This window comes from Bombus pyrosoma, linkage group LG16, assembly GCF_014825855.1.
Source record: "Bombus pyrosoma isolate SC7728 linkage group LG16, ASM1482585v1, whole genome shotgun sequence".
Taxonomy (NCBI): Eukaryota; Metazoa; Arthropoda; class Insecta; order Hymenoptera; family Apidae; genus Bombus; species Bombus pyrosoma.
The window spans coordinates 6,419,869-6,445,436 of NC_057785.1; the positions used below are offsets into that span (position 1 = coordinate 6,419,869).

General features: G+C 37.0%; 1 protein-coding gene and 1 long non-coding RNA gene across 5 annotated transcripts in view; both read left to right on the top strand.

The window, feature by feature from the left end:
* The window catches only part of LOC122576599 (ecdysone receptor), a 150,244-nt gene that overhangs the window by 79,474 nt on the left and 45,202 nt on the right, over positions 1 to 25,568 (top strand). The window lies entirely within an intron of this gene.
* The window catches only part of LOC122576600, a 28,324-nt gene continuing 5,651 nt past the window's right edge, over positions 2,896 to 25,568 (top strand). The window contains exon 1 of one of the 2 annotated variants that reach the window (XR_006319809.1): positions 2,896 to 3,100. This is a non-coding gene — a long non-coding RNA (uncharacterized LOC122576600). Of the gene's footprint in view, positions 3,101 to 22,450; positions 22,652 to 25,568 lie in introns of those variants that run through there. The other variant, XR_006319808.1, reaches the window with a different exon arrangement.

Below are 25,568 nucleotides of genomic sequence, written 5' to 3' on the forward strand. Positions count from 1 at the left end.
TAGCAAACATTGGGCTCTCCGCTTTCTCCCTTCACCTCCTGCACCTTTCCGTCGTGTATTTTTATCTTTCTTTTCTGTGGCTCGCTTTCTTACATAACCTCAAATCTCTGTTGCAGACTGTGTCCTTCTGGTTCATTTCGTTTTCCCTTCGTTTCTCCGTTATTTCTTTTTGCTTCTCCTTTTTCCCTATGAGAAAAGATCAAGAATGATCTTGCTGTCATCACGTTTGTACAGCGTTTAAAGGTCATCTGACATTTGTTGGAAATGTCGTTCTAGAATAGACACTCTATATTATTTAAAATAACTAGGCACATTTAATGGATCGACTACTGATGGGAAGGTTTTATTGTTACTGAATTTGGATTATTGGTTATTTCTGAGATTTTGTAAAAATAATTTACTTGGTTTAGATAATGTTAAGTTGAAAATTTGAAATTTGGAAATATCGCAATTTCACATAACCTATAACTTGGGACATGTCAATTTACTATCATTGTTAGTTAATAAATTGTTATACAAAGGAAAGATCACTTGGCTTGTACTCAAGCAACCATGGTCAACTAAAGAAATCCAAAAGAAGGGGTAAGAATCGAATCTGACTGATAACATAGCCTTCCAACCATTATCTCGTGGCTGACAGAAAAAGGAGGGTCCAGAGGATTGAAAAAATGCGAAGTTATCGCTGAGAAACGACGAACAGATGTGTACGTGTGGCGTTGATGTAGGTCGTCGGTGCGTAATCAGTCAGTCGCTTCGCTTATCAGAAACGCTATCGGCGTATCATCTGTGCGGGCCATGCCTGACCCACATCAGCTCGTGACCAATCGAAATCGCGAAGCTTGCTTAGAATTTTTTCGATGATTCACATCGTAAGCATGCTTCTGTCCAATTTTTTCTTATCTACTTCGACCGATGAAACAGTAGTCAGTTGGGATCGTCAGTTAAAAACTTCGTCCAATCGTTCTGTGACTATTGTTTCGATCGATCGTAATATAGGTTAGGAATCAGTTCATTTTAATTCATCATTTAATTTATCATATTTTATTCTTTAATCAGATTATAGATTTTACTTTAAAAATAAATAAACTTAAACGTAATTTTTTCCTAGCAAATTCTAATGGCACGTTTCAGTAAATTCTGCTGTCAAAGTGAAATTAATCAAAGTACAGCTGAAAGATCATCTTTTGTAACTCATAGAGTTTACTTTTTACTTTCAATTTCGAAAAAGCGAGGTTTCGAGTTAACCTCTATTATTAAGAATGGCAAAATAATTTTAAATTGGAATTTTACTAAAAATCTTTTTACTACTTATTATAGTAAATTAATCTCCAATTTTTTAATTGTGGTTTCTATCTCACAGAAATTTCTCGAAATATTTTTTCTCGAATCTCGATATTTTCTTCGTAGATCCTGATTGTTAGTTGATCGATATCTAGACAATTAAATGGGCTTCACTCCGCCCATCATCGGTAAGCTTTACCGGAGAGGGATCGGCCCATTTCCTAGCCCGTTTACGCGGAAACACGCGAGGCCCACTGCTTCCGGAAACAGCTAGTTCAGAGGTCGCGATAGACCGAGTTCCTGTTGCAATCTGGTATCGTTCTCGAAGAAACAGAACCGATTTGAACATATTTCAAAATTATAGGATAACCTCAAACTTACTAAAAATCATTAACATTCAAAATCCAAAAAATTCCATAGCTTATTGAACTGCTCAATTATCAATACCCAATTATGGAAACTTAGAACTCATTATCAATAACGATAACCTTATCTCCTAATAAGATAACATAATAGGAACTAATTATTTTCTAATAGCGAAATATGTGCATACGTATCTCTTAAAACGTCTATAGCGCTAATACGAACAATTTCCATCAGTAAAAACAGGTGTTCATTGGTTGAGACCAGCCGAAGTCGATGACCAACGCGAGGTTCGCGAATTTAGGTCGCACGATATCGGGCTGGTTCGAGGTGCGGGCGCCAGGACGTACTGTACCTTACCTTATCGCGATCCGCGTTATCACGGTCAGATAAGGGCACCTCGTGCTCACAACTCGACCGCTAGGTAACCGATTACGCGTTATGCAGCTTGCAATTTTCGTGAGATCGTAATTTCGAACTTACCGAATCGACCACTTCGATCGTTTGCATTAAACAAAATCTTCCTTCACCTGGAAAATTAATTTTTAAAAGGTGAAAGAAAAATTTGTAGAAATGTTTCAAAGTTGATTGAAAATGTTGTGGACTTGTTTGTAATTATTCTCATTTCCGAATGTATAAGAAGGGGAAGAAAAATTAAAAAAGATTCTTAAAGAATCGATTGTCCTTCGTTGAGAATATTTCCATGTAAATATCGAAGAAATTTCTCTGCTATTTACCGTCGATGACGGTCGTAAGTGAAACGATTGCTTCGATCGGAGGTTATCATATTTTTGTCTCTCGTTTAGAATGTCACTTTCGATGCATATAACCTCTTTTACTTTGCCGCGCTGCTCTAAGGAATTTCTTTCTTAAAAGCTACCGCTTAAAAGGTTGCATTAAAACACATGATTTCATTATCTTGTTAAGAATATTTACTTTATCTTTCCTGGCTTAAAAATCTTACATATACAGTATATGTATGATATTTTCATTCGTAGGGTTTTTAATCTTTTTCTATTTCGCTCAGAAGAGCTAGCATAGAAAAATCTATACTAGAGTACATAAGTTTATCATTTAAGAAAAATATTAATTTATCTTATCAGAGTTAAACATCTTATCTGCACGCAACATTTGTCATGTATTATTTTAGAATATTATTCATTTTTTATCTGAGTATAAATGATTAATTAAATAAAAAGAAAAGAATTAAAACATCTCAGCGAAATTTCATAAAGTAGCTCTTAAAAAGTAGGTCCCGTGACGCCATCTGCCAGCCCAGGAATTACCCGTATTACCCAATTTGATCGGCAGATGGCGGCACAGTTTCGCTTGGCGGTTGTTGAAAAATCGAACTGGCGGCGTAATTTCGTAAAAAGTGTGAAAAAACGGTGAACAATTGTCGACAGCTTGTTGCGAGGGTCCATTAATCGTCACAACGATACTCTACAACGAAAAGGTAGAATGCTCACTTTATCAACATTTGTATGCAACATTTAGTAAAGATCATTGACCTCGATATATCCACACCGTTGACACGAATTTTCTAACCTATGCATTACCTCCAAGTGACATGTTACAACACACATTTCAGTACCATTTCAATATTGACATATTAAACAACGAATAATACCAAATAATTAAAGACACTTTATGGTCTAAATAATGTTAATTATCGTTTTTATCTAAACTGTTCCTTTTAAATCAAGATTATAAAATTTGAATTTTTAATGTTTGACAATTTTAATAATATGGCGACGTTGGCTTATCTTCTTAAGGTGGAAAATATTTTAATATTTGTTAAACTATGTACGTACAGCTCGTTCTTTAGCGGTGTTCAATTCGGTTTCAATTTCTAACGTTAAAAAGATGTTGGAATGTTAGTTGGTTAGAAACGGGAAGAGGCGTCCTCGGTTCACGAGGACACGAGAACGCTAGGAAGGAATGGCGTTTACTTGGCGCACTCGCTCGACCAGTTTTTACTGTCCGCGTTAGTTCCCCTTCGCAGATTCAGCGACAGTTTGGCTATATCGTGGTCGACGTATAGAAAATTGATTTTTAAACTGGTGAAATTGACTTGTATCTGAGGAATTAGTAAAGTTATTGTATATCAGTTTCTCTTTCTTCTTCCTCTGTCTTTTTTTAGATATGATGAAGAGAAATATCTTTCTTAATTTTTTTCTTTTGAAAATTATGATATTTTGATGAAATACAATATAGAAAGATTTAAAATGCTTGGGTACATTTTTAGAATTCTTTTTAGGTTTAATATTAGGTAACAATTAATAGACATAGAATATTACTAATCATTTGTAGTAATTTGATTATAATCATACATAATATGAATAAAAAAATAATAAATAGTAATTAAACAACCGACTTTCACACAAATTTATATTTTTATATGATTATATTTTAAATTTTGATATGAATGTATAAAAATCAGCAATCTTTACATATATAATAATCTGTATGCAATGCATTATTGGGTTGATATACAATGAAGGATTAAATGTAGTAAATGGATTACAGAATTGCTAATTGCAACGAGACAAAATTTTAGCATTATTAATAGCAATTATACGTTATCAATTGTATTAGATAATTGATATTTATTATTTGGCTATTTTAGTGTGATATTTAATATACCAAAGTGGGATTTAGTATTAATGATATGTTATAATGTTAGTCAGGTTTGTGGGCTAGAACAACATTAAACAACAACTTGATGTCACCTGTTATTTTGATATCAACTATGATATGCTATATTTTTAATATTCTTATCTGATATTCTAATATTACTTATAATATGAAGACAATCTTTTAAGAGCATCTCAAACCTCAATAGAGATCTGTGCAAATAATTCTTAACAATTTCAACATTCTACAACATTCTTATCTTTCTGGTGCTCATCTTAATATCAAATATGCATACTGTTATTTAATATTCTAATATTTAGATAGTGTGGTATGCTATTATGAAGATATGGGTTACTAGAGTTACGCATCAGTGTCTGAATAACAATGACACAATACCATAGGCAGCAGTACAACAAATATCTGCACATTGTTGCCTTTATTGTAGCAGATAATCGCTATTTAAATTGTGAACATAAAATCTGTAGCATAAAAACCTTTACATAATTAAACGTCCACAGAATATCAGAAACATAATAAGAAATATTCCATTAACTGAAAATGCCTTTGTATAATTATGAAAGATTGTTATTTTATGACAACGACATATGAAACCCAGTGGAAATACATCATTAATTAAGTAATATTAATGCGTTTAAATCATTTTTTATATTCATTCTGGTATCAAATACTCTGTTCAATTAATGTTACAGAATATTAATTTATTACTTCACTTTGCATCTGATATTCAATATCAATGTTTCATTATTTTTACATCTTAAATAATTGTTTCTAAATTCAAGACTAGATTGGGGCTCACATTTAGCCATTTTAGCTCTAATAATATTTAGTATCATTAGTGAAACTAGCCAGTGAACTAAAATTTTGGTGGACTCGTGAAGGATATTTCAAGCAAATCAAAGACAAGCATCATTTGCCAAAGGAAAGTAACAAGACGTAAAGTTATGAAACAGTTTCACTTTTTCATAATGGAAATCGACGAAAGGAAATGGCAGTGCGCAGCAGGAACCGATCGACGCATTGTCTGAGAGTCTATAAAAGGCGTACTTTTCCTCTCGGCCGGCGTAAAACTTGTGAAGTGTGTTAACGCTAACCTTTACTCGCTGCAGAATATTTTCCATCGTAGAAGCACAATCGTCCATTGCATCTATAGAAACGGCAGAATTTATAATCAACTTTAGCCGCGTAAACAGTTTTCCGACGTTACGAAAATGGAAACTCTGTTCGAGGAAAACCAGCTACATTTATAAAAAAAACATAATCTTTTAGATCGACGGCCATTGTATTATTTAAAATTTATTGACTGAAAAATTCTTTCATTAGAATGCATTAAGAGATACATAAAAATTGTACAATTTAAGCTTATTATTTTTAAAATGCCAGATTTAGAATGGTATTGTTCTACATAAAGTAACAAATGTTTAAGCACTGTATCCCAAATATCTGAAATTATTTCAGAATGAAAAGTGGGCAATACAAATTTGTATACAAATTCTTCTCAACTGTTAGGTTAGCAACTAAGTGATTGCGGATATTGTCAATACCACCTAATGGCAAAATCCGCAATCACTTAGTTGCCAACCCAATAGAACTTTAAATAATCGCTTCATCAGAATTGCGTGTTTCAAGATTAAAAAATAATCCAAAACCATGAAACCTTGTCAGGTAATATCTTCAAACAAATCTTTTACACAGTATACTGAGGCTGAAGATTTCAAAGTAAAGTGGAACAGGCAACTATGATATATAGACTGGTCACTGAACTACTTACAATAGATGAAGAGAAGCATCGTATAACGTGGCATTGGGTTCCATTGTAAATTAACGATACATAAGTAAATGCTAACATTTATTAAACGAAGAATAATGAAATGAGGAAGTGGTGCTGTGCACATGGATTGGTGACAAATAAATCAGTATGTTAATGAAGGAATTCCATTCTTCCGCAATCATGATGATTAATAAACGTTGTAGGCAGGTAGGTTGCATAATATCATGTGTGTAAAAATAGACTCAGCTGATGATAAATATATATTGAATGAAGAATGAATTTATGGCACTATATATATTTTTAACATGATTTTATAGCGTTTCGTCCTATACTTCTTTAGTCTTTTACAGATTAATTTATAATCTTGTTATTCTTGTGCTTAAGTTGCACATCTATATGTAATTATCTATGAAAATGGGGACAAAGTAGGAAATCTCTGTTGGTAAACGTTCTTTCATCCTAGTTCTTTGCAGTCTTCTACAATCTTACACAACACACTGAAACAGAACGTTGAATGGAAAGTTATGAAGAGGATTAGAAAATGAAATTCTTAGGGAGGAAGAAATAGAAATGTATATGTGCAGGAGACGGTGAAAAGTTTGAACGTCCAAGTGTCAGGAAGATTTCCACTTTCATAGGCTGAAAAATTCATGAGAAATCCGCAACACGTGCCAACACCTAGAAATTTCTTGAAAAATTCCAACAGTCGACGATCTGCATACGATATGAATCTTTAAAAAACGGATACCAAGAAGACCAAACACCGAAAATATTCCCTAAAAATCTGCTCTATATTCAAGAATTCCAGGACCTACAAAATTTGTTTAATTCAATAAACACCATCGTCGTATCAAGTCCACTTAGGAATTCAGAAAAGCACGCCTGCTATTGGCTCGGTGGGAGTTAACCAAGCGGAGAAACCTTGTCAGAAACTGAGGGGCCCACAGTTTCGACAATGAGCTACAAGCCGTGTTACGAAACGACACACTGTGGCTGAACAGCGATCGTTACGAAAGCGACAGGAGGTGGAAATTCGAAAAGCAGGTTACGAAATTGGTCCGCAGTCGCGTGGCGATTCTGCTTCCATTATTTACACACTATTCTACACCTTGGAGATCGTGTTCTCCGCTCATGATCGTTCACCACATGGGAGCCACCCGACGCGACGATCGCCGTAGTCCTTGAGCACTTCCGTCTCTTTTTTTTCTTGTCTACGTACTGCGATCGTTTCATCGTCGTCTGACATTCACCGTCGCGAATTCGCTTGCCTGCAAAATCCGCCTGTGGATCAGAAATCAGCCGACTCCTTCACGTCCTTCCCTGCCACTAGATAGCGCTGGGCTTGTGCTGAATTGGAGAAACACGAACACTGACACGATGGAAGATATGCTCTCTTTATAGAACGTTTCATTTCGTCAGATCTCAGTGGAACACTAACTTGGATACACTTGGATCTTCTTCGTCGAATTCTTCGAAATAATCTCATCTTTTTTTTTTTACTGATACTATTTTACAGATTGTAATTTAATTATCAGACGAAGAATCGAAGAAGCGTTTTCTTTTTCCCTTTTTTTTTTTTTGGCCACTGGATAGTGGCGGACTTGCGCTGATCCTGATGGACCATGGAAGATGACAGGACAGAGAATATGCCGTGTTGATAGGACCATTCATTTTGTCAAATCATCGTGTATGAAGACAGATGAGCCTTCCATGATGTTTCTGAGAATTTATCTTTATTTTTATTCGCCAGCCTGAATTGAATATTTCAATCAAATTATCAGAAGTCAGCTGCCTTCTCGTCATCGAAATTGCATTTTACAAAGAGTCAGATAAAGGGATTTTCTATACCAGGTATAGAGTATCTTCCAGCTCAAATAGAAGTTTCACGTTGATACTGATATTTGCTAAGAATCTACATTTTAATGTAGTAGAATTTCCTACGGATCTTATATCCAGATCCCATTAAACTTATTGACGAAATAGGATCAAGGTCACTCTGACTAACGTCGTGGTTAACGAATAAAGTTTGCAAGTAGAATTTGTGGAAATGTTGGAAGGAAGAAACGTGCAGGATGGAGGAGAATACAGCGCTGCTATCATCAAGAAGAATTTTTATTTTTCCAAGTGTGAAATAATTGTGGTTTACCGTGTGAAACAGTTGGCTTTCTAACCAAAGATATTATCTTCGTAGCGACGCGGTACAAACTTTGTTTTTGGGAAGTTACAAGTACACAACTGCTACGAACCACGCACGAAGAAGATTTATATTTCCTCGTCATTGTATTTTTGTCTCCGTTTCAAAGAGTTTTCGCAAGCAAGGAAAGAAGGAAAAAGACGAAGCGGCGAACGTGTAATTAGACATAATTACGTAAGCTCGGGCAAAAGTACACGCAGAAGAAGAAGTATCAAGGAAATATCTGCCTCTGGTTAGGTGCTTTTAATAAAAAGTCAAACAGTCTTCTTGAAAATGCCTGTTGGCATCGCGATGACAGCGATTCTCCAGCCAGTTAAAATTAACTCGAATGACACTCGCTACGAAGACAGACGAGTCGTGAAAGGAAAACGCTTTTAAAGTAGTCTCCAGACCCATTCTCACGAAACAGTTTGCTGTCGTTGGCGACGAACACGCTGGCGTAACAGAAGCAAACAACAGAAGGAGAGGAGCTTGGTCGCGGTACAGGAGCAGCTAATTGCGTTTTTCTTTCGCGCACGATGAACACCAGCTCCCTCCGAGTTTACAATTACGTGTAAGCACGAGTGGCGAACGAGGAATCAACGTGAACACTGTGACGATAGTTTCGCCTTGATATTCTCTGCCACTTTTCGTAGTTCTGTTTCGATTGATTTATCCAGCAAGATCAACGATTACTACGATATTCGTTTAGATCTTAATAAATGGACGATCTGCAACGGGAAATTGTAATTTTCACGAAACAAAAGCTGAGTTAGTTAATTATTATTATTATTAGAGCGAATTATAATTACACAATAAAACTCTGTTCGTAGGAATTGCCAGTGAAAATACCGTTTTGCAGAATTACGATATTTCTTAAACTTTCCAAGTTTCATCTTTGTTTCTAACGATGTGAAAAATGTTGAGAGAATTATTGAGGTTAGGTTTCGCAATTTGGTTAGGTTAGGTTGGGTTCGGTCTAACCCAATATCGATGGAATTTTGATGTTTTGATGCGAATAGTTCGAAGGAATATCCGGGACGAAAAGTTTGTCTCAAATTTTCCCATTTTCTTCTTGGAATTTTTTATCCACTTTGCCGATATTCTCGTCTTTTTTCACAGAAGTATATATTCTTTTCTAGACTCGGGCCTTGACGAATATTCAAGCGAGCCTAATAATAGGATACGACCTTGAGACGAGCTACAACATTTACGATACAACGAATTGCAATTTTCATTTATAATTTAAAGAAAAAAAAAAAAAAAGAGAGAGAAAGAACTAATTTAACAGATGACTCTACGATATTTCAGTCTCCCTCTATTCATTTGTTCAGAATCTGACAGCTGTGTTGTTTCTCTTTGTTTCTCCGTCTCCTTTTCTTACCGTGCGCAGTAGATATCCTTGAAGTGGAACATTGTCCCCGGCAATTGCTTCTTCTTTATGTGATACTCGACACGTTTCCTGACATTGACCGTTGGCCAACAGGATTCGCCGAAAGATTCGCGAACTCTATTATAGAGGTGTCGTTCTGACGTTTATGTAATGTCTGGTGAGTCAGTAGGAGACGACGGTACACAGGCTTCTATTACTGGTGGATTATTCAAGATCTGTCGATGACTATTTTATTAACTCAGACAAGCATATATCAGGAATATGATCGGTTATTCATTTCTTATAAATCAGACATTTCATTCTATGTAATAATAGATATCTCGAAGTTTCTGCACATGGAAAATTCTATGATTTCCAAAGTTTATTAGACTACATATTAGGTTGGCAACTAAGTGATTGCGGATCTTGTCATTAGATTGTAACGACAAAACCCGCAACCCCTTAGTTGCCAACCCAATATGCTCTAACGTACAGTAGCACTGTAGGTCCCGCTCTTAACAAACGTGACTTCGCGTAATGTATAAATTAAGTTATTCACGATCAGGTTGGTGAATTATACGTAAAAGCAACGTTACTAGAAATCGTAAATTGTTTCGTCAAGGTGAACAAAATACATTGGAGACTATTTTTAGAAACTTACTATGTACATAAATCACGGATTGATTTATAGTTATTTCGATGAGTGCTTCTTCTTCTACGGTTATTTATGTAAATTCGTATTTCCGTTTAATCGAAGAAACATGATCTATACGAAAATTTGTTTCTACTAAATATTCTAACAAATAGCACGCTATTGTCATCATCAATCATTATCATCGGCGTTCTCGACAAGTGAATCTTCGATTATTATTATTTACTATTATTGTTATTATTCCACTCCATAGTTTACCTACTGCATCGTCCTACCATGTTGCTATCACTTTGATACATTCGTTTCACACTGACCAAGCGATTTATTTAATTTCCCAATAACGTCGTTCGCATAATTTTACAACTAGGCAACTTAATAATCTAATTTACTTAATAATCGCGTGAAGTCGCTTTTATCGAACACAGGCCCCATAAATATTCGTAGGCTCTCGATTTGCAGAGTCTCAGCAGCTCTCGAAACTGTTGAAACGCCAGGTTCTACTATCGTTTAACGAAGGAAAGAAACTATAGCAACCCGGAAACCCAAGAAAGGTGTTATCACTGCGCTGGCAACTGTAGACTCAGTCAAGTTTTATATCAGTCGTAGAAACACGTTTTGGGTTAGAATTGGCCTTAGGATCGCCTGAAACTGCCGATTCGATCTCGTTCCTCCTGGCGTAATGGTCTCGTCGTGGACGAGAAATCGCGGCTTTTCACACGACCAACGTCGGAATGCGCCGCTTTGCTTTGCCAAGAAAATGGCAGAGTGGATTCTCTCTCGCGGTACGGTATCACGATGCTACGACACTTATCGTGCGAATCTTTGGAATTCGCTGAATCCAAGCCTGGCTGTTTGCTCGCCGACGTTTTCTCACGCGTCTTGCTCACAATGGCAAAATGGTGCGCGGATACGTTTGTTTCTGCCCCGGTGTCTGGATAAAAGTAATCGAGGTTTCGTCTACGCGAGAAACACCAACACACGGCTCTGATTTTCTGCAACGCTGAGAAAAATACAGATACGCAATCAAATTTTCATACACGTATAACTTGACATGTGCGTGTCGTATAACGCGATACAACTGCGGCCACTTAACGCTTTACCGACCGCTAGCGGTTCAACAGCATACGCACGTCCGACCGGCGGCTCAGGCGCAGATTCTCCCTGGCGCCGGCTCTGTTTCGGCTTAGACCCTCCAATACCATTCTTTTCCTTCATCGCGAACGGTAAGCTTCTCAAATTGGTATAAAACTGTGAGAGCTTACAAAGCAACGCAACCGAACGAGGTACCTTGGTACCTTACTAAATAAGTACCTCACTAAATAACAAATTACTGCTCAAATAATGAGAAAGATTGTCGGTGATAAAAAGCCGATTAATAGACTGTCGGTCGGTAAGAGCCGGCGACGAAAAGCCGATTAACAGGCTGTCGGTCGGTAAGCAATGGCGACGAAAAGCCGATTAACAGGCTATCGGTCGGTAAAGTGTCAACACTACTGAGCCAATGACGCGCGCCACAGAGAGGCTTCGTTTACGAAAAGAAAAGAATTGTACAAAATAATGGAGAGTACGGGTTGGCAACTAAGTGGTTGCGGATTCTTCAATACCACCCAATGACAAAATCCGCAATCACTTAGTTGCCGACCGAATACGTCGGTTTATAGGCGAAAATAAAAGGACGTTAGCGTAGCGAGGTAAAAAAATCGTGACTGGAGAGAAACGGCGCGGTTTCCCTGCTGCAACACGATTGCAACGCACGGTTGCAAGTGTGTAGGTGCTCGTGTGCTGCGCCAAAGCGAGGAATGTAGGTGAGTCTGTGAGTGCAGCGAGCGCGTTACGCGAGAGCCACGTAACACAGCGACGAGTGTGGGAAAGTGAGGAAGCTGGCCTCGAACTCAGACCTCAACCTTCTCTTCTAGCTACAACCTCGTTCCTCCTTTTGCGCCGATCTAACTGGCCTGTCGGGGCTCTCTCCTTTCCAGTTACCGAACAGAACTGTCTACCCTATCGTAGTTACGTGGCACATGCATCGTACATACGGTTGCCACACACGTTTGCCCATACGGAGAGTGCAACAGTAGTTTTCTCCAGTCGACGACACTCCAGTTTTCTCCAACCTCCTGGCCAGATTTCCTCGAATTCAGCTTCTAGAGGTTAGGGTGCATCGTGAATATGATACTGTTGGGCAAATTGGTATATGAATAATGACGTTTATGGATTTTCAGAAGCGTTTGTAAATGTTTCAGCCTCTTTCGAACGATAATGGCTCGTTTTTCAAAATACCTGACATATCTGCAATGTTTCCAACAACAAAACTAATGGTGCACTGTGTAGATCTAATGACAGATACGAATATGCAAAGGCGTAGAAACAAGTGCAATATTACAAATGTTATATGCGATACCGAAAGTAATTTAAAAAATGAAACCCTTTCTCGCTCGGCATGAAACTGTTGTTCTGTATCTGTGAAAATATCGCAGTGAAAAATTTGCAGTTTAGTCGAGGATCCGCCGTCTGATTACGACAATCAGCGTTCTCCATATGTTCAAAAATATGTTTCAATAGTGACTTTTCAATAGTAAAACCGAATAAAAAATCAGAAATTGACAGTACAAATTTTTATTGAATTTCGAATATCGAGGTTGCTTAAAATTGCTCTTTCGCAAAACGTGAAAAATGTGATTTATTATGTTCTTTTTTCCTGTGGTGCTCTCCTCTAACAAGCTTAATCATGATAATGTAAAGTATATGCTCGTTACATATGTAATATGTATCTTGCGAGAATTCTTTGTCCGTGTTGATTCAGCTTCGTAAATTATATCGATAAGGGCTGAGCACAGCCATCTACGGCAATTTCGCTCGTAATGAAGAATTTCTGGAATCGTCTTGATTTAAGATTTAACGTTATCTCGGTATCCAGTAACGCGGCTTTCTTACATTTCATAACAGATGACCGCGTGCAACTCGCAAGTCGCGACGAACCTGGGATAAGTTACGTCTCGTGTCATCTGCGTCCACCGTTTAGTCAAATAAAAACACACACCAAGCACGAGCTACATTTTTTAATCCATACGTTTATCGTTGTTATTCTCATCCCTTTTATCTCGGACACTCTCGTACAGCTAAATTAATATCGTTGGTAAAACTTCGCAAATTACAAGATACAAATAACTTACAAAATGCTAATAAACAATAAGATAATACTAATAACGTGCAAGTTAATCAATCGCTTCTTTGATAGTCTAAATGAATTATTACATCTTTCATGAGATCAAGTATTTTAGGTTATGTGATTTATGAATTGGGTTGGCAACTAAACGGTCGCGGGCTTTGTCAATGCCACCTAACGACAAAATTCGCAATCGCTTAGTTGCCAACCCAATACAAGGAAACTTCCTGTTTAACGAGTAAATTTCGTTAGATTTCGTTGCCAGTAGCCAGTCATAAAGCAAAGAGCGAGGAACGGATTTTGTTTCGGCGCAAGACGATAAACTGTCGTGTTTTCAGCTGGAAAGAGAACAGCGCGCTCCGACGGCCAGTGTGTCACGTGCAAAACTCGTTTCCCGGCCATTGCGTGGAAAATAATTTCCGTGAAAATACGCGACCCAAGGTGCCGGGTCAGGGTCGTGAATGTCGATTTGGTGCGCGCAGTTTCCGCTGATAATTGGGTTACTGTACCCCACCTACCCCATAAACCGTCATTCTGCGTTATAAAACCCGCTAAATATCGTAAATTCTCGAACCGATACCTGTTAACGGAAACAACCAGCTGTCGAGGCTTTTCCAAGAACAGCAATAGACCTCGCAAGTCTAAACTGCTGCATGGTCCTTGTAACAATTTTTTGACGAATAATATTGGCCCATCGAGATACAATTCTTTTCTTCTTTTTTATTTCTTTTTTTTAATTTTTGCGCAATGTAGGTTTTCTGTGGATGTTAATTACCTGTACTTCTGTTCTTCTAAAAATTCAGAATTCTCTTTCTTTTTTTTTTTTTTTAATAACATTAAATTCCTAATTTTTTAATGTTTCCATTGAAGTCGTTATATAAGAGAAATATTTTTAGTTGTTTCCCATGGATATTGGTTACTCTTACTCTATGGATCTCCATTAAATTTTTGTGTATAAGAAAACACTTACATATAAAAATATTGGATACGTTTACTTTTTTAAGTTGGTACAATCTTTATTAGATTCTCATTGGCCGAGCAAATATTTTACAAACGTTAAATGTATATCTCTGCCGCTTAGGACAAATAGCATGGTATTAGGTTATCCGGAATGTTTCTTTCCTTTTACGAGGAAATAATAGACGCACAATGTTTTTTGTTTTATATTAATTTATCGAATTATTCACGAACATAATAATAGAAATAGAATCGAAATGAATGATAGCTAATTCAATAAAATAATATAAAACACAAATTGTTGTTCATTTATTATCATCTTATAAAACGAAAGAAACTTTCCGGATAACCTAATACTTTAGAATCACGACTGCCACTATGACATTCGTACAAATTGCTTTTTATGATCTCCAAATGAGGACAGAAAATTCCATCTACAGAAATATTATATAAAATAACTGGTATTTAATGATAATCATTCAGTTGTAGATGGAACAATATCGTGAGAAGGTTGTTGACCCATGTCTCGAAATTACCATGGAACCGTGTTTCTTGGATCGTCTGGGCGTCGCGCCGCCACTTTCCCGGGCAACTGGGACAACTAGGTCATAGCCAGATATCGACATATTTCCCTGTCCCGCGCCTTTCAGCTTCCCGCCACGCCTGTGGTTATCCTCGACCCTCCTATCCTGGTCCACTGTTCACTTGGGAATTCGATTCGTAGATATCCTTCCTTCGTCCATGGCTGTCGAAGGCTGCAGAATTTATCGACCACGACCCCTCGCTTTGACATAGCAAACGCTCTGTCAACCATCTAGCGCGAAATTTCGAATTTTCATCGAAGAATTTCCTCCGATGATTGCCTTATGTCCGCCGTGACGTGATGTGTAATTGGATTTTGAAGTTATCGAGGCGTTCAGCGTGCTGCTGATTTCTTGGAAAACGAACAGATGTACAGTCATTCGTCAAAATCATCTCTACTATTTATTTGTTGAAACGAATGGCGGAAAATTTCGCTGAAAATTTGTCGTTAAATTTCCTAATAAAATCCTTGAAACTTAGGTTTCTGAATGGGAAACTTGCCCTTCCTCTTCCTAACACCCGAACTACCACACCAGTGAAATTGACTGGTTTTACAATTTTATTTTCAAACTCCTGCTTCGTGTTATATTTTCTTCCACGATGATGCAATGACTTTCGCAACGATAACTAAAAATGAATTTTATTTTCTTTTTTATGTATTCAAACAAGGCTACTTATACCAACACCAGTCAAAATGTCTGGTGCTTGTCAAAGTGTAAAAGAGTCCTGCAATCTGTTTATCGAAGCCCAATTAACCAGTCTCCTCGTCTTCTACAACTTGCCACACGTTTTTCAAATTTTTACCGCTAGATGCTAACACTAGAAATACCGCAGCAGTGAAAATGACTGGTTCTACAATTTTGTAAATGTGTCAATCCTCTCTTAGGGATCCCACAAGGATCAATAATACCAAAAATGTACTGCATAACATGGAATTGCTTCCACAAAAAAGTAATAAATCGATAAATATAAAAATATTCTATTATTAGGTATTTTTTAAAGACCAGTCATTTTCACTGGTTCTGGTAGAAATAGCTATCGTTAGTTCTAGTGTTAATAAGAAACCTATGCTCGTACAATATTTTTGACTGCTTTTCGACACTTGCTCAGCTTTACAATTCTTATGGTATCTGAACCATTTTCTATTATTTAAAAAACCACCGTATATTTCCCCGTGAAAATCCATATTTAACAAAATTTGAAGAAATTTTGCAATATTTAATTATCGCAAGCCATCGTCATTTGAATCCACAGTGGAAATGTTAATAGCAAGTGTGAGCAGCTAATGACAAGGACAATATTCAGGGGTTCGTTGTTTTTTTCTCATCGCTTCACATTCTCTTGGCATTTTAAAGCTGCTTTCGTCAGAGATGTTCTCTCCTGACGTAATTCGTGTCTTTTTTCTTTTTGCACGGCGTATACACGAATGTTGTCGATTAATTTACGTAGTGTAAAATGTGCAACCTTTAGAGGAAACGTGTGTCTGGGACCAGCGACACGCGTCACGAGTGGCCTTTACACGTGAACGGTCAGGACAGTGGCTCGATTGATATCAGCCCTTGTATTTTCATGCTGTGATCACTCGCTCATGGCCAGCTCTCTGTTTTCAACCGTTAACCCGATGCTCTCGTTCGTCATTGTGCAATTTATTATAGTTTAATTATTGTTAATTATTGTCGACATTCGGCGAACAGGCATGTCGTCATTTTTCATTGAAATTTTATAGTCTTCCGGTATAGGTAGGGAATTAAAATTAGTAATTAACGGAAGGAATTTAGCGAGCCAATTATCTTAAAAGTAGCAGCTGCGGATAGATTAAACCATTGAGTGGCGGTACCGATTGATGTCTTAGAGCTGCAGCTTACAGCTCGGAGTTGTACTTTGTGTTCTGTTTTAAAGTAGCGTGTAAGAAACAGAATTATATTTTATAAGTAAGAAGATCTCATTTACAAGTAGGAAGATTGCAGGTATTAATTAATATTGCGATATTGTTAGAAAATCAGAAAGAGAAATTAACATAAGTATGTGACTTGAATTTGAAGTAAAATGAATACAAAAATGTCTTATACATTATGTAACTATAATATAGAAATATATATTATAAAAATGTTAGAATACAAAGATACAAATATAAAATTATGAGACGTTCGTTGAAAATGTGCTGCATAGAGTAAAAGAATCCCTTTGTACAAACCTGTCACGGTTTTCACACCCTCATTATATACCTGTATTCCAGCCACTTTCTGAACCTGAAATATTTTATGACCCTTTATGATTTTACGGCCTGGTATTCCATAGCATTATGACCTAACCATTGTGCGATAATTGTTACGTACATTTCAAAATACAGGTACACAGGGCCACGTGCGAGTCACAGGCCTGCAAACAAATTTGATCTACTAATTTTCTGATTTTATTCTCCGATTCAGACTCAACTGTCTACTCGAAGCAGAACCATTTAATAAATTCTATAATTCTACGCCTTGCCATGTAATTCTGTCTTTCTTGCTCTTCCTACTATTTTCCTGACAATTCTTCGATTTGAAATTCCGACTGATTTCGGATGGAACACCATATACATGTATATTATATTATCAAGTAACAAAATTATGCATTCAAGGCTGAAGGTGCGTGCATCCTACGTTAAAATTGGGGGCAACCTCGATGACCATCGATAAAACGGCAAAGACGCCGTGGATGCTGGGTAAAGTTAGAAAGTTCCAGGGTTCAGGAAGTTTGCCTGAAGCTTGGTTAGGTCGCGCGCAAGTAGCCCGACAGACGCGTCGTCCTTTCGCTGTCGTCACAGCCGGGGTATTAACGTGTTGCTTTCGTCACCGGTGCCCTATTTTCCCCATTTCCCTCCGTGGAAACTGCTTCACTGTTGTAAAGTATGCAACCTTGACCTGATCCGCGCGATCTCCACGCGTCACGGCTGGCCTTTACGCGTGACATGTTAGGTCAGTGATGCTTCTAATGCCTTAGCTTCTCTCGCTCTTTCTTCTTACCCCATTCTCTCTATCTCTCTCTATCTCTCTGCCCCTTTCTATCTATCTATCTATCCATCTCTGCTCTGTTTTTGCGTAGCTTCAACGGCAAACCATTAATCCGTTCGCAATCTCTTTGAGGCGGATTGAACGGGATCGTAGAGATTGAGGTTAGGATCTCTGCCGCGGAATTTAATCTTTTCGTTTTTTCTTTTTGCTTTCCGAGGGATTTGGAGTTTTATTGGTATACCTGGTTGGTAGGAATTAAATTGGAATTGGAATGATGGGAAAGTAAATTGATGTATAACCTGTACAGGGTGTTTCATTTAAATTGACTTATTTTTCTACGCTGTTGATAATACTCACAGATATTCGAGGTGTAAAGGAATAAATGTAGAATCCTTAATGTGCAACTTAACATTTCTTTTTCTTTGCAATATTAATATCACATGTTTGATTACTACTTTTTAACAGAATGATGCAGACAAATGACACAAATTCAACGATACTTATAAGAAAAGTTTATCGAACAATTCTGTTTAATAAATTTTCTATTCTATTATTTCCAAAAGTTTCTAAGATTCGTCGGAATAATTTTAGAAAAGATTCTCACTCTTTTTAAACTGCAGGATGAAAGTAAAATAAACGGAATATGCAATCATAAACACGTCTGCACCTTTAGATCAGTAGGTGGCACTGCTGAATGGCTTAATTTACTATATAGTAGCCCATAGTATAACGCACTTGTAACCAGAAGCGTTAAGTAATTAAAGTATTATTAGAGTGGCAGTAAAACTATCGGAAATTGTTGTAGCTTAACAAGGTTAATTTATAGTTTGTGTTCCTTAACTCTGTTAATTGGCTTTATTTGGACTTGAAGTCATACTTGTAGGGCTAACGACCGTGACCCAACCCGATATGATCACTTGTGGCCACCTATTCTGACCACCTTGCGTTTATTGCGCAGGTCAGCGCCTCTTTTCTTTTGCTTGTGTCCCCTGGTGTCCGATATTACATCTTGAATGAGCAATATTTTTAGTAAAAATTTGTTTTAGATTTTCAAATGTAGAGAATTTATCCTTTTCAAGAGGACGAAGTAAAAAGATATGTCTCGAGGAAGAAGTGGAACAGAATTAAATTGATGTTATCGTAAATTAAATAGAGCAAAGATATTTTTTTTCTTTTTTTATCATTTATTAAATATGATCATTTATTAAAAAGGGGAAAATAATACTAGTGATTAATTTGTCAAACTCGCTGCATTTAAGGGAAATACATAATTCGCAATTTCCACTTAACCATGGAATTCCACAGAGACGAGAACGAAGCAATTTCGTGTTGAAGGGAATCCAAATCCATGGAAATTACTTGGGTAATCTTTCTCAACCAGTCAAACTAATAAAACGAGCCTCATAAGGAAACAATTAGCGAGAAACGCCGAAATTGCCATCGAGTGGTTTTGTTAGAAAACAGATTGCGGTTTTTCCTCTCGATGAAGAAGAAACGAAAGGAAAGAGAAGAGAAAAACGTTTGTTACCAGGAAGCAAGTGCAACAAGCAACAACTATTACTCCTTTATTACTATACTCGTGTAGATAAACCTTAATGGCGACTCAGCATTGATATTGCCAGTTCGTTCGAGACTATGAGAACTCCGTGGTGTCGCTGGTTGTTATTATTTTGTTGACCTTTGTGTACAGGCTATTTCAAAAATCTGGAGTCATCAGAGACAGAAAGTTTTTAATCAGGTCAAGATAAAGTATCAATAGTAGACTGCGAATGTTTGTGGAAGTTCACATTTTTATAAACACCATGCAGAAATTTATGCCACTAGACAAAATATAAATTTAACGTAGTTTATCTATTTTTGCATTCTTAAGTTCGACATAAAACAATAAAGATCTGCTGTCTACTTTGTATACAAAAGAATACATTTTTCAGGACGTACATTTCATTCTTTTATATTTACACTTGAAATCTAATAGCAGATATCGTTGAATCACGTTTCATAGCGCTGTTGCGCTTCTTTTGTCGAGTATCGTTTCAGTGTTTTTGAGGCTCGACTAACATTTTTGAAGCAACCTGTACAAAAACGGCATTCGGTTGCACGATAATTATTTACCTATCGGTCGTGATATAACAATCGCGAAAGAACAACTGGCTAGAAATAATCGCGGTTAAAACTGCTATTAAGTACGATAAAAATGGGATGGAAAAATCGAGTGACGTTACGCGTGTGCACGGGTGGAACCTTGAATTTTGTTGCGTCGGTTATCACGCGAGATCGTTGTCCTTGCGTGTTCACTAAAAATCCATGAAAACAATTCGCTTCACACCGGCTTCTTTGGCCACTTGATTTGCGACGGCGTGTTTTTGGTGCCACTGGAACGAGGTCCTAATTGGTAGAAGTCTCTTTGCGACGAAAATTTGAGGTTATAATTGACACGCTAAAAGCATCGATAAATCGAGAATCTTCTAAAATGGATTTATATATACTATATTTTTATCCGAAGCTTTTAGTAGCTACTATATTGAAAAATTTCTTGCGAGTGTGAAGTATTGGAAAAGCTAGGAAACTTTTGGAAATACAGAATATTGGAAAATTCTGGAAAAACTTTTTAAATGTATGTTCAATGTTATCTAATTCTTATTTGGAGTGGAAAGTTCCAGAATAAAAATCGAAATCAATGGTATGGAGAGGTTATACTATAATTTGACGAGAGACGAGTACGAAGTTAGTATTTTTGGAGGCCTACGTAACTAGAAAATTGCACAGGCTGAACTGTGCAGCGGGATGGGATAAATTCGTCATTCTATGCGCCTGTGGCATCGTCATCTTGAGCGCCCACATTCGACCTTCGCGGCAATGCCGCAGAATTTATTCTGTCGTCCATTGGCGTCGATGTAGCTACGATTTTTTTTAATTACCGCCGCTTAATGAACCACCCTGTACAATTAGCAAAGCAGAATCCGAAATTGCTTTACGTATAATTTTGGCTGAAAGCGTATTGCGATTGTGAATAATAATTCGAGCGGTTTAAATGGAAATTACCATGATGAACAGTTTATTACGTGAATTGTTATTACATGTATAGGGTGTTTCCTAAATAAAGGTGTCCTTTAAAATAGCTACGTTACTTTGGTTAGCGAACAAAAATGGCAGAGACGTAAAAAGCGATTTTTTCAATAATTGATAATTAACGAATTCTTATATGGCAAAAATAGATAAAAATCGTTTTCTATGAAATACTATACATTGCTATTTTATAACTATACGTACGTGCACGTCATACGTTTCTTGGTATTTAACAATAGACAATACAGGCGATCTTTATGAATTATTCTTTTCTAAGATCGTATCTTTGCTTCATAATTGAAAAGTAAAATTTCTGTTGTGTTTCGTGCGATGCGATTCCTATAAGAAAAAAACGTTCACCTTGGGCTGTGCTCTCGAAAGGATGCGCAAAAGCGACTTAGTGCGCGACCACTGCACTTGGTCTGATTAACACCTCGGTGTAACTATGTACTGGGTGTGCTAAAGTTATTACTATCAGAAATTTCAAAATATTTCTATGAATTTAGAAACATTTTTACTTAAAACGAACGTGGACCTAACCTATCTCCGATAATGGAAAACTCGAATAATACGGAAGGGTCCATACATCTTAATAAATCGTGCGATGAAATTGTAAAAGAAACATTTCTATAACGTGATATCGTACGTATGTATTTAAGTTTAATTAACTATTTAATTGCTTGAAAGTTTGATCAACTGCCTTAACAATACCTGACTGTTCACACTTTCGTGTTCTTTATGTTGAACTTTCGAGAGGAATGAAATTGGATAATACGAACACTTCGGTTAAACGGGACTGGTATAACCTAGACTCTACTGTACTCGCTCGGTAAAAGACGATTTTCTACCGATTTTCTACTCTGTACCTTTGATTGTACCCTGCAAAATATGAATTTGCATGAAAATTCGCAGTTCACTTATCACACACCACGTATAAGCGGCTTAACGAGCAACGTCATCGCGTCGATCGGCGATCAGGGTCGTGTATTAGCATGCTCGGGTGTGCCTTCCGCGCCCACTCCCGGCCTTGAAGCGTTCTCCGTGAGAAACAGAGGGACGAGGAGCAGCGACGAGATGTCAAGGAAGGAATGCTAAACGCGGAATGCAGGTCGCTCCGCGCGAATCCTCGCCGAGAGTCACGTGCTTGGTATCTCGTTGCTGGTTCGATCGCGGAAAGCCCCGGGAAACGTCGAATCTCGTCGCTGATCCAGCCTCCAACCATCTGCCTTTCGTATTCCACATGCAATCGTAGCTATTCCAGTCACAGATTAACGTGATCGGCTCATGATATTTTCATAGGATCTACTATATCGTCAGATCTGAAATTCTAATGGATTAGGAGCGTCGATTATTTTAGTGTCCCTAGAATTACTAGTTACTCTAGTAACCATTGTAATTGGAATATTCGTAGTTTGGTGATTTTAAAGTTACTAGATAACTGTAACGATTGCTTTAGATCGAAGAGTTTCTAGGTTACGCACGGCGATTTTATAATTCGTTAGGTTATGTGATAATATTCAGACGAAACAAACTTTGATCGTCGATTATATTTAATGTGTCTCGTGACTCCTTACAAATTAACACGAATACGAAGATTCGGACAGAATGGATCAACGAAGAGTAAGTCGATAATGAAATTTAATTTCCACAGTAAAAATCTATACATTTCTAATTGCTCGTAGCTCGGTAATCACATGCTCAAACGTACTACTACTACAAATAATCAAAACGATTCTAAGTTCTTGTAGTTTACGTAGAACCCACAGGTCCTAGATCGTCGTAAGAGGATCTGTCCTGTTTGTACAGTAGGCAATGTGTGTCAATAGGTATGCGCGGGTGCAAAGGGTTGAAAGTAAACGCGACGAAGTAGCTACATTCACAGGAACATCGTTTTCTAAGGCTTTCCTGGTATTTATGAAGGAAACTGGTCGATGTTAAACCGGCTTTCCACCGACGTATCTCGCTACTAGTCGTACCGTTAACTCACTCCATCTTCCCTTTCTTCCATTTCACCGCGGTTTTTCCCTTTCGAGGGCCACCATCATCTTCGCCTGAGTCGCCTGAAGATTTTTATCGCTGTCACGCCACGAGATACGTGTTTAGATCACATGCCATCTGGTAGCACGACACATCTCTCCTTTTCTTTATTATTGGTAACTTCTTGATGCGTAGGGATACTATTAGGTTGGCAACACATCTCTCCTTTTCTTTATTATTAGTAACTTTTTGATGCGTAAGGATACTATTAGGTTGGCAACTAAGTGATTACAGCTTTTGTCATTAGGTGGTAATATTTTGCATCAATTTAAGAAGGTTTTATTTTTAAAGGGAATTTAAAGCGGCGTTAACGTGGTTCTTCGCTTTTTGGAAGATGCAGGATGGAATTTTTCAGTAAAAATTAGGTTATCCCATGTGAAATCGCAGTCATAAATTAAAATGCAATATTCACATATTTCACGACGAGTGTTTCCTATTCGTAATATTTCGAGCATATTTTTCGTGATTGAAGTTGCTATTATTAAAGATAAGGGGAAAAATTCATATGCTAACTGATATTATGCCATCAGAATCATTTTTTAACATGGAAATCTTTGCAAACAAGTTTTCACAAGTTTTCAATTAAACAAAAATAGTTGATATCGCAAAAGTAATTTGAAATTTTTATAGAAACCATAGGATATTCCAAAATATTGTTAGATAAAATATCGCAATGAATTTTTTATACGATATTCTGAACGTTCTAAAAATTATTCAAATCTGGGCGTTGTCACAATTTCGTTGAAACGTGCAAGGGTACAAATACAACAGAATTTCCAGAAGAAAGGATTCTTTGACGATGAACAGTTGGACTTTGTATAGTTCCTCGACACGATTCAATTTTTTTTTTTTTTTTTTTTCGTAGAACCACTTGCACTTTTGATCCTGAAGAAGGGTAGAAGCTAATCTAATCTCTGGTGGAATGTCACGGCTGTCCATCCTTCCTCAGGTATACGGCTGCCTCGGGTTATCTGTAGCTTTACAAGCACGAATTCTGAAAAAAGAAAAAATAATAAAACACGCTGCTGCGCTCTTTTCTACTAAACTCTTTTAAAGAAATTTTCTTTTTTTCAACGTAGAAACGTTGCAAAAGTTTTCATTTAAATTCACTTTATGAAGGAAGAGTCGCTTAATAAAATTTTTCTTTCCTGTTGACATTACAAATTGAGGAAATATTTTTTTAACTTTCGGTAGATCGTATTATTAAAAATTCCATGTTTTGATAAATTGACAGAAAAATTGAAGATGAAAATAATTCTCGTATAATGTAAAAATACATAAAATATAGTACACATTGAACAATTTTCTATCCATGTTACAACTTTTCAATTATTTTCATAGAAACATGTATTTCCATAAATATAATAATAATAATATTGCAAAAATACAAACCAGCCTTGTTACAATATTTGATAGGCGAAAGGAATCTCTCAGTTTTAATTATGTTTCCAAAAATGTGCATGGAAATTTACACAAATATCCACAGTTCATTTCTTCTCAAATTTCTATTATAATGCAAAATAATGTGGCGAGACAAATGAAAAAAAATGCTTTCGCCTAATTTTCTTTCTTTATTATTTAATTTCTATTTTACAATTTGTGCAGCTGCACATGTCGGTAAAAATTCTCATCGAGACGAATTTCGGTTTTCTCTCGAACGGACCTCCTCCTCTCTGCTTGCCAGTCACGTCGAGAAAGAGGTTCTTTTCTGACCAAGCGGCGCACGCAAAAGGGGGATGTCTGACAAAGCAGAAATCCGCGTGAGACGCTTCGCGAGCGTGAGAGAAATTACCAATTAACCTTCCGTGACGGCCAATTAAAGCCGTATTTCTTATGTACACCGTTGAGCATCCATGAATAAGAGGGAAAAGAGGCGCGGTTCGCTTACCTCTTGGAAATTCATGAATGAAGGATTCGTTGCTTCGATTAATTGGCAAGCTTTGCGACTGGAAAATGTGAAAATTGCCACGAGCCTTATCCTTAATGGATATCATAGAGGAGGAAAGTATAATCGATTAGATTTTCCGTATTCGACTGGTGGAAAATCCATTTTCGAAATTCCATACTCTCTGAAGCAAGTCTAATCTCAGGTGGAATAAACGTAGGATCGTTCGTTACGCGTTAGCTGACATTTAATAATTAAGAATTGCAGCTTGAAGTTTTTACGGAATAACGAAACTCGCGTATTATGAGATTGTTCGTTGTTTGTGTATGTAGTAATGGGAAAAGAGGAGAATTTTTGAAATTACACACTCTGTCAACCAGATCCAATTTTAGTGCGGGAAACCAATTTATTTGTCAGATGATCTTGCGTAGCAGAAACAAGATTGCCAATATAAAATAGACCAAAGGTTGGAAGGTTTGTAACTGTTCAGTGAGATATACCCTATACTCATATATGGCTTGTCAATTTTCTAACGTCATTAATCATTTCTAATATCGTAAATTATCGTTCAAGACTGGATGTTAGCAAATTGAAAAATATTTTAGGTTGGCAACT